The sequence below is a fragment of the Rhamphochromis longiceps genome, linkage group LG15, assembly GCF_057381845.1.
Source record: "Rhamphochromis longiceps isolate RC_006_pf linkage group LG15, R_longiceps_female_GT1.1, whole genome shotgun sequence".
Lineage (NCBI taxonomy): Eukaryota > Metazoa > Chordata > Actinopteri > Cichliformes > Cichlidae > Rhamphochromis > Rhamphochromis longiceps.
In genome coordinates, this window is record NC_140571.1 from 27,055,782 (window position 1) to 27,072,407 (window position 16,626).

Consider the following 16,626-nt stretch of genomic DNA (forward strand, 5'->3'; position numbering starts at 1 on the left):
CGTTAGTCCCAACACTGGTGTTCACTGTTGAGTTTCTTTCTCTTTCATTCCCTTGATGGCAGGACAATGTTCACATCAGCAGGCTGGAGGAGTTGTGTCGTTACCTTCCATTACTCGCACAAATACAGCTGCTGAAGTACTTTTTGGCCCCTTCAAGGACACGCACTGCCACTTTGCTCAGTTTTCATCAGGCCTTCACCTCTGTCTTTCTTCTCTCCCGCTGTCCATAAATTTAAACAATCTGCACTTCTAATTGTAAATGACACTGAGAGAATCCACAGCTTTGGGCACAGAGACCTCGGATAACTGCCATGACTCTCTGTCAAATTTTTCATTGAAGCTGAAGCAGCTTCCTTCTCTCCTTATTCAGGGTGGCATGGGGGGTGTGGAGCCTATCCCAGCTCATGTCTAGTCATGTCTCCTGACAACTTAGCATTTGGTCTGAATATATAACGAGGAAGAAAGGTGATGTAAGCACTTTAAACATGCTATGGTTGTTGGGTGTGTCTCAGAAAGTGCTGATCTGCTGGGAGGTCCATCTCTAGTGTCTAGTAACTGAAACAGAGAAAATGTCCAGAGAGCTTCAGTTCTCTGGAAAAAAATTCCTTGCTGCCAGACATGCTATAATGAAGCGTGGTTATTCGACACCATGCTGAACTTATTTTTTTTTCTTCAGGATGCCGCTCGTGGAAACTGAGGTTATATTTTGATTATGGATCCCGACTTTTATCCGTGATTCAGGCTGCTGGCAGTGGTATAATGGTGTGGGCAATATTTACCTTATCATTATATATGAGATCTGGGTTGCATTCATTCATTTGAAGAGTGAAACACGGATTCATTTTGTACCTTTACATTCTCCCTTTGTTTGTGACCAAACAGTGCTCTTCTTTACTGCTCTATAAAAGCGTCATGGTCTCGTTATGCTTAATTAAATTTAATGTGAACAAGCTGACACAAATAATCACTGGAAGCATGAACTTTAAAGGGCAGTTTCAGGGCTGCATTTAATATTCCTGACCTGCCAGATTGTTGTGGATTGCTTGGAACATGTAGGTGGACAAACATGTGGATGGTTGCGCAAGTCACTGGGTGGCTGCTTAATGGGCAGAGAGATGGATAGATCGGGCTGGTTCACGCCCTGCTGTATCCACACATCAAACAAATTATCCTTTTCATTAATTCACATCCGCATTAGGAGCCGCGTATCATTTGAACAGTGGATAATTACATGTCATTCTTTCATTCATTCAATAATCTGCCTCCTCATTTACAGTGGCCACAGCCTTTTTTCCTCTGTCCTATTTTGAAATCATCAACCTGAGGGAACATCATTTGTCATGAGCTGTTTTCAGCCTAATCAATTTTTGAGACTGTCCTGGCCCCCAAAACAGCCCCATAGATCATTTGTGCAAGCCTTTATTCATGCCAACTCTAAGGGTCATGTGGTGAGATCCACACCTCAGATAAAAAATAGTCAACACTGCATCCAACATGGCTGCCTGCATTATTAAAGCTCATAGCATCATCATGCATTCAGCACCACATTATCAGGGTAAGAGTATTGCCTGAAATCCTGAAATAGAAGCGATGTGATACAGATGCACTGTGATTAGAAAAACAAATGGAACATTTGATAGTATATTGGTCATTTCTGTTATTTTAAAGGTAATTATTTAATTAAGTGCAACATTGATGGTAGTCATCTTAAGGCACTGTTGCAGAGAAAGGCCTTAAAAATCCAGCGATTCTCTGTGACCAAGCTCTCGGTGAAACGAAAAGACAGAGTGCAAAGAGAGGTAAAGTATGAAATTATTAATGAGATCAGAAAAACTTAATGATAATCTGTAGATGCATAAAGTAAAACTGTAAACTGTGCAGGCAGAAAATCACAGAAACAGTCAGCTGCATAGCCACAAACACGCATTCATTTTACTAATGAACAACTAACTTCACTACACTGCAAAGTGATTTTTTTCTCATGATAATTAGAGAAAAATCATGAATTTTACTTTGTCACTGCATCTGGCTTCTTAAAATTGAGGTATTCAACCTGTCGACAGGCTGTGCTGCTGATCCTGAGTTAGCCGAGGCTCTGTTATAGTGTTGATTTGGGGCTCAGTTCACATGAGGGAAGCTTCAGCAGGATATCTAAATCTATATTCGGCTGTGCTATTTTCACAGCACAGCCAAACCTGTGAAAATTCAGGGGACAAGACAGCAGTGTGGTGCTTTTGTGCCCCTTCAAAAGAGGATGTTTTATTTGTTTGTTTTCAAAGAAATTTTTTTTACAGCTTCTGTTTATGTTGAAGCCACCGAAGTGTATCGTCCTGTTTGGTTGCAGACCTCTGTTGGAAAACATTGTTGGGAAGCTGCCCCCGCGTTCTATTTTCTTTCAGAGAAACAAAATGCTGTCAGTCACTGAAAATGGCCAGAGTTTGGCTTTAGGTCGAGCCTCTCCAAACATGAGAAATGTTGCGTGAAATACCTCAATTACTTGGCCCGGCACATCCAAGAGGAAGTTCATTACTTTTCAGCAACATCCAGCACAGCAGACAAGAACAGTCTGCAGCTGCATGTTTAGTTCCAGTGACACGGAGCAAATTCTTACTTTGTCAAGAGAAAAGTGCATCTCTAAATTACGAATTCACATGTGTGGCTTTTTTATGCAACTGGTTCATTCTTGTTGCCTCGAGGCAGATGTCATAATTTTCTGTAAACACTCATGAAACAAGAAATTTATTCAGAATTTTCACTTTTCTTCTGACAAATACCAAGTTCATTTCCATAGAAGGATTAAACCCATCAGCCAAATAACCCTGTGTGTGTGTGTGTGTGTGTGTGTGTGTGTGTGTGTGCGTGCGTGTGTGCGTGCGTGCGTGCGTGTGTGCGTGCGTGTGTGTGTGCTCAAGCATGCTTGGGTTACATTCTGGGATTTTAGGATTTTAGGCCTGTTTCTGTGTGACTGTGAAACAGAGGTGGATCTCACATTCTGCCATTTGAATTTTGAGTATCATTGCATCCTGGTACCTTACCTATTCGTGAAGGTTCTGTCTGTCTCACACAGGCGTTCCTTCTTGTGGACAATCATCCATGTTTTTCTGTGATATCTTGTTTGTTTGTTCTGAACCCCTGAGTCAGTGATGGTTGATTGTAGGGCTGCCACAAACGAGCATTTTGATAGTCGACTAGTCACCGATTATTTTTGCGATTAGTCGACTAATCAGATCATCATCCATTGGACGTAAAACTACAGCTTATTGCACCAGCAGCATCTGCTCTTATATAACTATCATTAGCTTACAGTTTTAAGTGTTTAAGTGCTAACTAAAAATAAAGACAAGATGATAGTTTATTAAATTTTAATGAAATGTGCAGATTGTTTCAGTGAAGTTTAATAAACTCCTTGCTATCTAAAATATAACAGGACACCGGAGTATATTCTCCAGCATCTCACACTTCTGATAATCAGCTGTCTGCTTGACGTTTATTCAGCTGTGTAAAAACTATAACTTTAATCTCAGCCAAACAGATTTACTCAGGAACAAATGAAAACCAAAAAAAAGCCAAACGATAACATTTTTAAGTTATCTAAGTGACTCATATATCATGTTTAACCTGAGTAGCGAAAGACGGCGGTGGGTTTGAAAACGATTTGCCGGGAGTCCGGTGTTCTCACGGCTCTAGTGACCTTGCCCCCGGCTAGCTATCGAGCTAGTGGGTAACAGACGTCTCCGAAAACGTCGGAGCGCTTTTGAAAATATGTGGTGTCTTGATAAACTGAGCAAATATTTGAGGTTTACACAGCTACATTCTCGCCTGAAAATATGTTAAACGTTTATTTTGTGACCCAGAAAGAATAATAAGAGTAACATTAAAACTAACTAGCTGACGCCATTGTTGGAAACTGAGCTGGGCTGCGCTATGAATTCTGGGACACAGCTTCTTCTTCTTCGGGGTTTAACGGCAGCTGGCACCCTTGTACATGCAGTGCTGCCATCTCCTGTTTCAGTCCGTTATTACACTCTTAAATCCTGCTACTTATTCCTGCGTCTTTTGGGATCTTACAAAGCTTCAAACGACGCGTCGACTATTAAATTAGTCGTCGACGATTTTGATAGTCGACGTAATCGTGACTAGTCGACTAATCGTGGCAGCCCTAGTTGATTGAGGTAATCAAACCTGCAGGAAACACATAGACAGGAAGTGGAGGATCTAAATGTGTGTGAGGAACAAAAATAAAGGAAAGAAAAATAAAAAGACAAAATATGACTGAAGCGAAACTTCACAGAAAAAAAAAACACAACGCTATTTTTCTGTCTCTTCTAGTCTGCTGATTTACGTCCCTCAGGTTCATGGATTTGTTCCTCTGTTCTCCATCCATAATGCAGAATTCCTCAGGCCTGAATCCCACTGGCAGGGTGGAAGTGGGGAATGAAGAAAATGCCTGTTGTTCTTCCTGCTTGTTATTCCTGCTGTGCATCTGAGAAGTAGCACAGTGGCTCAGAACAAAAGGCACACAGGTTAAAAACCCAGGCAGGTTTGTTCTCTCTGTGTTTGCACAGGTTTTCCCTGCAGGGGGAAGAAGGGAAGTCAGACACAGGAGCGAGTGTTGTTGGACCTCATGTCAGCTTTTCCAAACTAAAACACCCCCTACAAACTACATGCTTCATGCTGTGCATACGCAGACTGCTGCGCCAAAGTATTCCCCGGGTCACACTTTGGTTCCATCCCACCCCCCTCGCTCGCTAATTATAGCAGCATCTTTTCACCTGCTCTCGATCAGCTCATCAGCATTGTGTTGGCTGACATTTGTCACCCTGGAGCTCATTAAAGAGAATAAGAACGGTCCTCATCGTTATTTAAAAAGCATGTTTTCAGTCAAGAATGCATGCATCGTTTGCTACTCGACAAAATAATAAATCACAGCTTACTTAATATAAGCATGAAAAGTTTAAGATAACAAATAAGACAGAGAAAGAAATACAAATGGGCTAGTAATTAAAGTCAAAGCCAATTAATGTCTAACATCTTCTCTCTCCACTTCTCAGTGCTTCAGATTTTTCTAGAGCTGGATCTTCCTGTCATTGTAAACTCGGATTCACTTGTTCACACATCCAGCTGGTGACAGCTGTCAGTCTGTAGGCTCCCTACATAAACAGATTGTCCCCAATCTGAATCTCTGACTGTCTCTGCCCTCTAACGCTATGACACTGAGTCTCTTGTGTTTCTGCTTAATATCAGTGACAGTTCAATTCAATTCAGCTTTATTTATATACCGCCGAATCACAGCAATAGTCTCTTCAGGTTAGGGCTGCTCAATTAATCGAATTTTAATCTCGATTACGATCTGGGCTTTCAACGATCATAAAAATGACTGAGCCGATTATTAGCCCCTCCCTCGTGCTTTACTCTCGCGCTGCTCCGTGTGGCAAATCGAGCGCACCTCTCTGCATTTCGAACACGTGTCACAACAATTAAGAGCAGCGGTCCCCAACCTTTTTTGCGCCACGGACCGGTTTATGCCCGACAATATTTTCATGGACCGGCCTTTAAGGTGTCGCGGATAAATACAACAAAATAAAACTAGTACCGGTACCGAAAAAAAGAAAATTTATTTATAACACACATGAAAAGACCAAGGAAAATCGAATAAACGATAAAAACAAAAACAAAATAACGCTGAAAACCGATTAAAAACCCTGAAAACTATACATTTCACACCTGAGCCTCAACTCTCGCGGCCGGGTACCAAACGACACACAGAACGGTACTGGTCCGAGGCCCGGGGGTTGGGAACCGCTGATTAAGAGGACCTGAGGGAAGCTCGGAAAGCTAAGCAGAAGTTATTTGGAGAGGAGAGTGACTGCTGTTGGTTGAAAAGAGAGGTAAAAAAAACTTCAGTGGTGTGGAAACATTATGTGTTCGCGGAGTCAGACGTGGATCAAGTAGACATAGTGTGTAAACTTTGCTACAGTGTCGTAGCTGCACCACAGAGCAACACTACAAAGTTCACTAAACATAGATGTTTACATTTTTCATTTATTTTTTATATTGCAAACATTTGCACTGTTATTAGTATTTGCACACTATTTTATATTATTTTTTGACAATCTTTAACCCTTTAAGACCTACCATAGAACCAAGTCCGCCAGAGCTTATATTATATTTTTACATGGTGTGGTGCCATTTTTGGGAGCATTTCAAGTTACTATACATCAATACAACAATTATAGCCAAGATTTTAATAATATGTATTCATTAAGTGCGTAGTAATTACATAAATTGCAAAAAATTGCAATAAACTACAAAAAAATTGAAAATTTTTTTTTCTTTTTTAACATATATTTCTAGTTAGAGAAATTTAAGAGGCTTATCCCTCAAAACTGTAAATACAAAAAAGTTGCTCAAAATAGTTTCCTACCACAGGAAATTTATTTTGAGTGTCTTCATAGTTTTATTTTTGAAATACACCAATTTTTATACACTGCAGGAAAAACGAAAATAAATATTATACTGCAAATTTGCAAAAAAGCAGCATCTGCATCAAAATAAACTATTTCCAGCAGTGCAATATGAGTCCTAAGCATTCCAGAAATGACACAGAAAGTCATAAAGTCAAACATAACTTTTAAAAAGACCAGTATAGGCCCTGAGGCCCTGATGGTAAAAAAGACTACATTTCTGCGAAAATGACATCACTTCCGGTTTCGGGCAGGTAATGGCGGACATGCAAAAGTTCGCGCTGACGTCTATTCCAACGTAGGAAGTGTTATGAACAGCTGATCGGATCGGCAAAGCGTGTTTCTGGAATATTGTTTTTGTTCCTGCAAGCGCTTTTTATGCAGTTTTTGCAAAGCTTTATGTGGAAGGAAACCGTGACCTAGGACAAGCTGATAGCATAAGATGTAAGTACAACTCCTCCGGTTTCATATGCAAAAAAAATTATTGCGCTAGCTTACGTGGTTGCAGAGCTACCGGGATTTAAAAATAGTTACGTAAAACAGAGCGTGCCCGCTCCGACCGGCTCTAAAGGGTTAAAGTCATTATTCAATACATTGTTATTGTTAAATAAATAACGTCAAATAATCGAGATCTCAGTGAAAATAATCGTGATTATCATTTTTGCCATAATCGAGCAGCACTACTTCAGGTGCATTATATTGTAAGGTAAATACATTAGACCTATACAGAGGAAACTCCAACAGTGAAACGATCCCCTACAAAAAAGTGCTCGGTGACAGTGGAAAGGAAAAACTCCCCTTCAACAGGAAGAACCCTCCAGCACAACCAGAAAGGGGCAAACATGGATGCTGTGGAAGAGAGTCGGAAATAATGACTAATATTTAATTGCAGTGTGTGATAACACATAATGACTGAAGAAGAAATGCTGGGTGCATCATGGGAAACCAAAAAACTGAAAACTACTTTTAAATACTGTCATGTTCCTGAGTCTGACGACTCAGTGTTTTGTTTCCTTATTATATTCTATGTTCTTGTTTATTCTGGTTATGTCTTTTGTTTATATTTGCCATTTATTAGGTTTCTGTTCTGTGTCTGCCCTGGTCCCACTTCCCTGTGTTCCCTCTGTCTGTCCATGATGTCATAGTTGCTGTGTCTGAATTCAGGGGAAGGATGCTCATAAGGACACTACCTACCTATGTCAGAAGGTAGTGTCCTTAGACGGACGGTTGGTCAGGAAGTGAGCGGCTGTGGACAGCCCCCTATTTTTTCCCCATCAAAACTTTATTAATACAAAACAATGAGTCACAACCTGTGGACAACCTGCCGTCGTTCGAGTCCACCCTCAATTCCACATTTTTGCCGATCGCCAACGCCACGTGTGAAAACGGAAAAATGGACCGGGAAATGTTGCTCTGTGTCCTGTGCACTGTTCTAATCCAAGAGGAGCTACAAAACCAATATCAACGTTGCCAGCATGTTTGGTACCTTAGGCTCATCAGAGCCAGTCACATCCAGGTAAAATAATCTACCCTAAACTACACACATTTAGGAATTACTTAGCTATCCCAGCCTGGGAAACCAGCAATCAGTTGGGACTGAAGAAGTCACTTGGATGATTGATCAAAACGTGTCTCCCACTGAAAATGTGACGTCCAAATGAACAGAATCAAAAGTTAAGTTCAATGGATAATGTCAATAACTGAATGATAGCCAGTCATTCGTACACATTCACCATATCATAAAGAAATATATAAAGTAAATGTCCCTGAAGCTGATATGAGAACATGCAGTATGCATTTACGATGATGCATTGGATCCTCTAACTCATTTGTGTGCCTCGAATGGCAGTAAAAATGTCACAAAGCTGAAAACAGGGTACCTTAGAGCAGCGGTCCCCAACCCCCGGGCCTCGGACCGGTACCGGTCCGTGAGTCGTTTGGTACTGGGCCGCGAGAGTTGAGGCTCAGGTGTGAAATGTATAGTTTTCAGGGTTTTTATCGGTTTTCAGCATTATTTTGTTATCGTTTTTATCGTTTACTCGGTTTTCCTTGGTCTTTTCACGTGTGTTATGAATAAATTTCATTTACTTTATTCAATTTTTTGTTGTATTTATCCGCAACACCTTAAAGGCCGGTCCATGAAAATATTGTCGGGCATAAACTGGAGGTTGGAGACCGCTGCCTTAGATTACAGAAACATGCTTAGTTACACAGATGAACTGTATATGTATGAAAGTATAAGTATTGTCACAGTACATTAGTATATTTTACATAAGCATAATAATCAGAAAAAATAAATTTAAATAAATAAATGAAATCATACCCTTCCACTATAACTGCTAGTGTTCTCCACCTTTTCTTCAAGCAGACGAGAACCGTATACAGCAGGATTAACCTTAGTGTTCCCATCCTGGACCGTTTTTTCAACCAGGAGGATACGAGGCCTGATTCTCGTCTAGGCAGGGAGTCCCTGGCAGTGTTGCTAAATCTCCTGAACCAGGATCGGCGCCATGGTTGGGGTACCACAATTGAGATCCTGGTGTTTATTTTCTGGTTTGAAAGTGGAGCGTCCTACAGGGTGGTGTCAAGAGTGTTTGGGATGCCTCATTCTGCTGTCCACACCATTGTCCACCGTGTCACAGAAGAAGTGGTGGTCATTTGCCATAAGGTCATCCACCTCCCAAAGACACCAGATGACCTGGAGGTAGTGTCCCGTGGGTTTGCAGGGCTGGCACACCACAGAGCCTTTCTGAAAGCGGTTGCCACATCCGCATCAAGTGTCCAAGCGGCCCTAATGGTCAGTGCTATAGAAACAGGAAACTGTTTCCATCTATCATCTTGCAGGCACTTTGGGACCATCAGGGCTGCTTCATCAACACCTACGTGGGCTGGCCTGGGTTGGTGCACGATTCCAGGGTGTTCCGCCACAGCCCACTGTACAGACAGTCAGTCTACCCTCCTCCAGGGCATTTCATCCTCGCAGATGGAGGGTACCCATGACTCCGACGTCCACTCCCCCTCATCACTCCCTACAAGAGGCCAGTCCAAGGTGTGGGAGCCCAGTGCTTCAACAGCCACCATTCCAGGGCATGCTCCATTATAAAGTGTGCTTTTGGAATGATGAAAACGAGGTTCAGGGCCATCTTCCTGCAAGCGCTGGGGGTGCACCACACCTTTGTACCCCACGTAAGTGACCACCCAATGACATGTGAATATTTCAATATATAATGTTTGTGCGCAAATAGTGTGTGTGTATTACACATATATATGTGCATATATAGGGGTGTGTGTGTGTGTGTGTGTGTGTGTGTGTGTGTGTGTGTGTGTGTGTGTGTGTGTGTGTGTGTGTGTGTGTGTGTACATATATATCCATCCCATCCATTCGCTTCCGCTTATCCTTTTCAGGGTCGCGGGGGGCGCTGGAGCCTATCCCAGCTGTCATAGGGCAAGAGGCAGGGTAAACCCTGGACAGGTCGCCAGTCTGTCGCAGGGCCAACACGCAAGGACGGACAACCATTCACACTCACATCCATTCGCACATTCACACCTAGTGACAATTTGGATTATCCAATTAACCTATCCCCAAAAGCTGCATGTCTTTGGATATATATATATATATAAGCTCTCCTCTACCAGAGGCCTGGGAGCTTGAGGGTCCTGCGCAGTATCTTAGCTGTTCCCAGGACTGCGCTCTTCTGGACAGAAATCTCCGATGTTGTTCCCGGGATCTGCTGGAGCCACTCGCCTAGCTTGGGAGTCACCGCACCTAGTGCTCCGATTACCACTGGGACCGCCGTTACCTTCACCCTCCACATCCTCTCGAGCTCTTCTGTGAGCCCTTGGTATTTCTCCAGCTTCTCGTGTTTCTTCTTCCTGATATTGCTGTCATTCGGAACCGCTACATCGATCACTATGGCCGTCTTCTTCTGTTTGTCTACCACCACTATGTCCGGTTGGTTAGCCACTGCCATTTTGTCCGTCTGTATCTGGAAGTCCCACAGGATCTTAGCTCGGTCATTCTCCATCACCCTTGGGGGCATCTCCCATTTTGACCTCGGAACTTCCAGGTTATACTCGGCATAGATGTTCCTATACACTATGCTGGCCACTTGGTTATGGCGTTCCATGTATGCCTTGCCTGCTAGCATCTTGCACCCTGCTGTTATGTGCTGGATTGTCTCTGGGGCATCTTTACACAGCCTGCACCTGGGGTCTTGCCTGGTGTGATAGGCCCCAGCCTCTATGGATCTTGTGCTCAGTGCTTGTTCTTGTGCTGCCATGATTAGTGCCTCTGTGCTGTCTTTCAGTCCAGCTTTGTCCAGCCACTGGTAGGATTTCTGGATATCAGCCACCTCCTCTATCTGCCGGTGGTACATACCGTGCAGGGGCCTGTCCTTCCATGATGGTTCCTCGTCTCCCTCCTCTTTCTTGGGTTTCTGCTGCCTGAGGTATTCACTGAGCACTCGGTCAGTTGGGACCATCTTCCAAATGTATTCTTGGATGTTCGTTGTCTCATCCTGGACTGTGGTGCTGACACTCACCACTCCTCGGCCCCCTTCCTTCCGCTTAGCATACAGCCTCAGGGTGCTGGACTTGGGGTGAAACCCTCCATGCATGGTAAGGAGCTTTCTTGTCTTTATGTCAGTGGCTTCTATCTCCTCCTTTGGCCAGCCTATTACCCCAGCAGGGTACCTGATCACGGGAAGGGCGTAGGTGTTGATGGCTCGGATCTTGTTCTTACCATTCAGCTGACTCCTCAGGACTTGCCTGACCCTCTGCAGGTACTTGGTGGTTGCAGCTTTTCTAGCGGCCTCTTCATGGTTCCCATTCGCCTGCGGGATCCCCAGGTACTTGTAACTGTCCTCTATGTCTGCAATGTTGCCTTCTGGTATTTCAATCCCCTCAGTTCTGACTACCTTCCCTCTCTTTGTTACCATCCGACTACACTTCTCCAGTCCGAACGACATTCCAATGTCATTGCTGTATAGCCTGGTAGTGTGGATCAGTGAATCAATGTCTCGTTCACTCTTGGCATACAGCTTGATGTCATCCATGTACAGGAGGTGGCTGACAACTGCTCCATTCCGTAGTCGGTATCCGTAGCCAGTCTTGTTAATGATCTCAGATCATTGATAATATATATATATATATATACACACAGACACATGTGTGTTGTAACCGCTAAAGATTGTGACGGCATTGACCATCCTCCACAACATCTGCCTCAGTGCTGGTGACATCGTGGCCCCAGTGGATGAGCCTGAGGAAGATGGAGCAGAGGATGAGGAGGGGAAGGCTGGTTTGGAGGCAGTTAGTGGTGCTCCTTGGCGGGACCAACTGTCATCTGAGGTGTCAGCCCTGGAGGAGGTGCAACTAGACCACGACTACTGTTAACAGGCAAGTGAAAATTTGTGTAGGAATCTGTTTTCCGGTGGCATATAGCACTTTGTCAAACTGTTGTCTGCTACAGAGTCACAAGTATTATACTAGTAGTAATATAGCATCCACCATCTCCTGCTTGCATATCTCTGACATCTTAGTGGTGTGGCAGCCGTCGATAGAGCCAGCCCTGCAAACCTGTAGATGGATGTTGCAGTGGACAGTGGGAGGAAGCATCCTAAAGTTCTCTTTGCAGACCACCCTGTGACCAAACCGCAGGTCACAATTGCAGCACTCCATCCATGTGTGATCTGTCTTCAGCAGATCCAGCAACACTGCCAGAGACGTCCTGGTATTTTTTGGAGTTGTGAAAGAAACGGTCCAGGAACAGGTCACTCAGCCGGTCGTAGCGGGCATGCTCCATTTTGCTCTCCTGTGACCTTCTCTCCTCACTCTCCCTTTGTTGCTGCATGTCCTCCCTGATGAGGTTCAACAGCTCGTCATCCCGATCCCGTTTCCTCTTCCTTCCTGTTGCCGGTGACTGACTGTCTTCCTCATCAGTGTCAGATTCCGCTAAGTTTTGGTCACCCACTGCTGAACTTGGCCCTGGAGTGTCCTCAGGGAGAGTGGACAGTAGGACAGGAGGCCTAATGGAAGGCCTCTCTCCTATTACCTTGTCCATGAGGGCAAACCAGGGCCAAGTGGCAGCAGTGGGCTTCCCACTTACACCTTCTCCTGACCCTGGATACTTGCAATCCTAAAGGCAGGGGAAATTAAAAAAAAGGACAGTTGACAAATGATAACACCACCACAACTCTTAGTAGGTGTACATTTACTAACTTGTGTCCTCATGACTTATCTTCTTGAGAGCAACATACTTTGTATTTTGCCTTTAGGTTATCCCACTTTTTTCTTGCCTGTAAGGGGGTGACTGTCCCCTGCAGGCCCATCTTCTCCAGGATAGTCCTGATCACACCCAAAAAATAAGAGAAGACTGAAACCTTGGCAACTATGTTAATCCCTAAATCCAAACGTTTGCACAGCAGAACACCATTGGAATACCGTCTGGTTTGTTCTTGTACCTCCATGCCACAGTGGCAGAATTCTTCACACCAGAGGTGGTCATTTTTGCCTCGCAATTTGATGAGGAGAGTCGTAAGTGGCAATATGTAAGTGGCAATGCATGACAAACTGCTGGAGCCACCATACTACTTCACGTGCAATCTTTCATGGAGATTCTATAAATTATAAGCTAACCATAGGCATATGCCCAGAGACTACCAACAGAACCGCTACGAGGGTTCAACTTTGTAACACCAGGTTTCCAAGTACCTCTCCCGCTGTCACGCCCGATTCGCCCGCCATTGTTCTGCTCAAAAATTCTTCTTCTGGTTCAGAATTTATGCGACACCGCAATGAATCCTGGGATATAGTAGGACACGAATTATAATTTGGGACCAATCCGTAAAATTCGGAGCAAAGTAGGACGTATTTGTTGCCACATTTTGAGTACTCTTTGAATTCGGACAGCCTTCGTCACGTTGCTGTGACGTCATTGCATCCAAACATGGCATTTTAAGCATCCTTCCCCTGAATTCGGACACAGCCTTCATCTGCCCGTTAGTCTATCTGCTGAGTTCAATGTCAAGTCAGCTTCCTTGTGATTTTTTCCTGTTTCCTGTTTTACGTTGTCTCATGTGAGTGTATTCAGTTTTGCTTCCCCTGTCTCGTTAGCCCTAATTTATCCCAGCTGTGTCTTCCTCCTGTTTTCCATTCCCTGATTACTCCCCTGTGTATATAAGCCCTGTGTTTTTCTTTGTTCTCTGTTGGGTCGTCCCCTCATGCTGTGTGGTTTTCTCTCTGTGCGTCTTGGTTCCAGTTTTCTTAGTGTTTAGTATAAGTTTCTAGTTTAGTTTTGGTTTTTGCAAGTTTATCGTTTATGGAGTTTTTTCTGCTACTGCAATAAAAGCAACCTCTTTGAGTTTACTCTTCCGTCTGAGTGTCCTGCGTTTTGGATCCTACATCCTGCGTGCCACAGCCGGTTCATGACAGAATGACATGACCACACTACAGACCCAGCAGTTCTCGCTCCATCTGAAGAGCTCCGGGAGGACCTCATTCACTCCATGGATCAGCTATGCAACCAGTGGCTTGATTTTCCTGTGGAGGAGTATCGTTGCGCTGTAGCTAGCCAGCTACAGCGATTGATTTCTGGTCTGCCCTGGCTACTGAATTCTCTCCACCCGCTTATACAGGACTTTCTTCTTAAGTCACTGCATCTCCACCCCCCAACTGCAACCGCTCACCTGCCCAGCCTGCCGGAAGATTTGCTACCAGGTCTGCCAGAGGACTCGCAGCACAAACTGTCGGACAAAACTCCACCCAGTCAGTCGCCTCCTCCTTCTGCCCAGAGAAAGTGGCGGTCACGCCACCATCAAGCTCCGGTGGTCAGTAAAAGTGACTATTTTACGCACGCTCAGCCCATGAACAGCCAGCTCATGCCAGCACAGGCTTTTTACAAAGCACTGGGAGTAATAATTGTTCCACCTAGCATCTCCACACCTCAGTAGGAGCAGCCACATCAGAACTGCTCCACATCACCAACAGCTTCCCCTGCTGCTCCCGCTCCTTCTTCCAGGAGGAAGCGACGTTCACGCCACCGGCAGTCATCAACAGATGCCGTGAGTCAGAAAGACGTGTTCATTTAGCTCCTTCCGAGCCTGGACTTACAAACCCTGAGGCAGCCATTCCTGAGCCAATGAACTCTATGACAGCTAACTCAGGTTTTGTCAAAATAGAAATCGTAGATTCAGAGACTATTTCTTCCCAGGCCACGTTTTCCGGCTCCATTGATTTTAAAGGTCTTTTTCATGTTCCTTCCGAGCCCAGGAATATAATAACACAGAGTTAATGCCGGCTCCGAGACTGTTTCCGTTAAGACTGTTACTGCTGTTAAAGAACTGGTTTTTCCAGAGATTGTAATTTTTTCCATTCCCTGATTACTCCCCTGTGTATATAAGCCCTGTGTTTTCCTTTGTTCTCTGTTGCGTCGTCCCCTCATGCTGTGTGGTTTTTGCCTCTGTGCGCCTTGGTTCCAGTTTTCTTTGTGTTTGTTATAAGTTTCTAGTTTAGTTTTGGTTTTTGCAAGTTTATCATTTATGGAGTTTTTTCTGCTACTGCAATAAAAGCAGCCTCTTTGAGTTTACTCTTCCATCTAAGTGTCCTGTATTTTGGGTCCTACATCCTGCGTGCCACAGCCGGTTCATGACAAATACTGTAGGAACAACAAGTAAGCCTGCAGTGCAAGAGCTAAGTGCTCTAATGGGGTGATACGGTACTGTAAGGTCCCTAAGATAAGATGGGGCCTGATTATTTAAGACCCTATATGTGATGAGCAGGATTTTGAATTCAATTCTGGATTTAAGAGGGAGTCTACAAAGGGAAGTCAATATAGGAGAAACAGACACTCTGGACTGGTTACCAGTCTGACGCAGGGCTAGGTTAAATTAACAACAGTGAAATTCGATTCAGACTTGCTGGTTATCCTGTTTAGATGCCATCTTGGGAACGGCAGTGTTTTGCTTTAGTTCCACCTAATAAGTCTTTAATCGTTCACCCAGAAGGTCAGCGACTTAACAGGAGATCAGAGCTGCTGTCTGCTATCCTTTCTGTTGGTCAGTCTTGAAGTGATAATTATATGCAGCTTTGTTTCAAAGCAGCACGACTTCTTTGCATATCGACTGACAGAAACGTTTTAAATTTTCATTTGATTTTATCATCGAGCATGCAGTGACAATTTCAAACTGATTTCAGCTCACTTTTTACATGAATGATGAGGTTGATCTACATGGGGATCTAATTTGTCCTGTATATAAAGATTCCTTTATTATTTCACACATACTGGCTTTTCCCCTTGCTGCCCCCCCTTGTGTTATATTCCATGAAGTCTTGTTGTGCTCATGTCACCCCCTTTATAAACCTTGGAAGATAATTATCAAATACCAACACTGCTGGAAACAACCTTTCTGCTCAGATTTTTCCTGTCCTTTGCCCATCAGAATTCATCCAGTTACATTGAAGCAATAGGCAACAAAGACAGGCAACATTAAAGGGAAGAAATGGACAGCAGACATGAATGTTGAGGAGAGACATGAAAAGACACGAGTTAATGGAAGCTGAAAGAAAATGCAGAAAAAAAGGATGGTGAAGAAATGCGGGAGGAGACGATCTGATGTCAGCGGAGAGCAGGCGAGGGAGCTCATTACTGCAGGAAAGATGACCTCCGTGACTCTTGACGGTAGCTGAGGATGATTGAGCCTCCATGTTAGAGCCACTTACGCTGGAGGAAATCCCATGCAGGCGCAGTGTGGGACTCAATCAGGAAGGTCCTTCTATTACATTTCAAAGTGTGTGTGGGGGTAAAACTGCCCGTCAAATGTCCTCCATCAGAAACCTCTCAGTATGCAAATCTGGAAAAATCATAGAAATTCACACAGTATTGTCAGTCTCTTTGTAACCTGTCAAATGACAAGGAGCATGGCAAAAATTAATTTACTGCAGTAAAAGCTTGCCACCATGTTCAACGAATTTCCCTCTTCATTCACATTTTATTTTAGATTTGATTTGATTTGGTAGTAGAAACCGGTGAGTGTGGAAGTCAGAGGGTGTAACAGGCTTTGGTTGAAGGGTCTCCCAGCTGCTCTCGGCCCCATTTCCTTCCATTTATCACCTTACCCTTCCCGGTCCCGGTCCTACAACCCTACCTGCTCACACACAGTGCTAT

The 16,626-nt window shown here is 44.0% G+C and overlaps 1 pseudogene; it reads right to left on the reverse strand.

Moving 5' to 3' along the window:
- Positions 1 to 12,123: 12,123 nt before the first annotated feature.
- Positions 12,124 to 14,513, reverse strand: LOC146652808 (uncharacterized; annotated as a pseudogene).
- Between the last annotated feature and the right edge of the window lie 2,113 nt (positions 14,514 to 16,626).